Source organism: Lucilia cuprina, chromosome 6 (assembly GCF_022045245.1).
Source record: "Lucilia cuprina isolate Lc7/37 chromosome 6, ASM2204524v1, whole genome shotgun sequence".
NCBI classification, from domain to species: Eukaryota; Metazoa; Arthropoda; class Insecta; order Diptera; family Calliphoridae; genus Lucilia; species Lucilia cuprina.
The window spans coordinates 46875090-46876776 of NC_060954.1; positions in this window are offsets into that span (position 1 = coordinate 46875090).

Here is a 1687-nt window from a genome sequence, read left to right on the forward strand (position 1 = left end):
AGTTTTATATTATTAAAGACTATTTGAGCGAAAAATTATCTTGAGTTTTTCATGACATTGAAAATAAGTTTGTTCGTTTTGATTAAAGTAATTAATATTTTCCCAGTTTAATTATAATGCACAACGTAAATGGAAAAGGTCGTTTAACACCACCGCAAAATATTATGATGGGAAATTTTACATGGCTACCAAGTTGTTAGGCACATTTAATCCACACACAAGACTTAGAGACAACTGCTCAATACACGCCACAAACTGCTAAACCGCATACATTTGCTACTCCATATTCATAAGGTGGCTACGGAGATGGAATATGTATTAAAATGGAGAGAATTACTAAGAGTGTTTAATATAATAATTTGAAGCAAGAAATACTAATCCATAGTTTGTTGTTTTGCTTTACTCGACCTGATCTATAACATTCTGCTAATAGGTTATTTTGAAGATAATTCAATAATTTCTCACTCATAACGTGATGAGTACTATACTACTTTTTGGACATAGGGTACCCTTAACATATCTTCCAGTTACACTTACCCATCTCTGTTCTTTATTTGAAATGTGAACTGAGTGTCTACAACTTTATACAGCAGATGCGCAACATTGCCTCAAACAATTGCAGGTTTTCTTTTTGATTTTTACTTAGTGTTTTTTGCTTTTCTTATAATTTTCTATCTAATGCAGGTATATTTAACAAAAACAAATTATAATAAAGAAAAATATAAAACAAAAAGAAAACTTTATGTATGAGTAGATTTTTACAATGTTAATTTTGTTTGGTTTAAAAATTTGTTGTATACCAACCACCACCACCAACCACACTATCAACTAATTTGTCGTGAGAATTGTGCAACCAACCTTGAAGGTTAGGGTCAATTTTCTTTATGGCCAAAAAGACTGAATAAATAACAACAACCGATAGCAAAAAACACACATCTTTAAGAAGACGAAATAAAAGACATTTAAAATTGTGTAACAAAAGAAATAAAAAAAAGGAAGTTCAAACGTCGTAAATTCAAATTCCCCAAAAATGTAACGTTTTTCCTGCAGTAAGACGCACACAAAAACAATTTCGCTTTCTTTTTGGTTTCATTATTGTTAAAATTTAGTTTTTCGTTATAAATAATGAGTTTTCAGTTTGGTTTGTGGTTAATGGCAAGTTTTTTGAACCCTTTCTTTATTTAAAGTAATTTATTTTCTTTTAATTAACAATTTAAAATAAATGGAATTAAATTTATTCTTTTATATGTATGTAGTTCCTACATGTTTGTGTAAATTATTTCACACTTTATTAAGTATTTTATGGTACCCTACACATTATAAAATTTAAAATTGTTTTTCTTTTCTATATCTTTTCAGTTCAGTTTTTGATCTGTTCTAGTTCTATTCTAGTTCTGTTTTAGTTCAGTTTTAGTTCTGTTCTAGTTCTGTTCTAGTTCTGTTCTAGTTCTGTTCTAGTTCTGTTCTAGTTCTGTTCTAGTTCTGTTCTAGTTCTGTTCTAGTTCTCTTCTAGTTCTGTTCTAGTTCTCTTCTAGTTCTGTTCTAGTTCTGTTCTAGTTCTGGTCTAGTTTTGTTCTAATTTGTTCTAGTTCTGTTCTAGTTCTGTTCTAGTTCTTTTCTAGTTCTGTTCTAGTTCTGTTCTAGTTCTGTTCTAGTTCTGTTCTAGTTCTGTTCTAGTTCTGTTCTA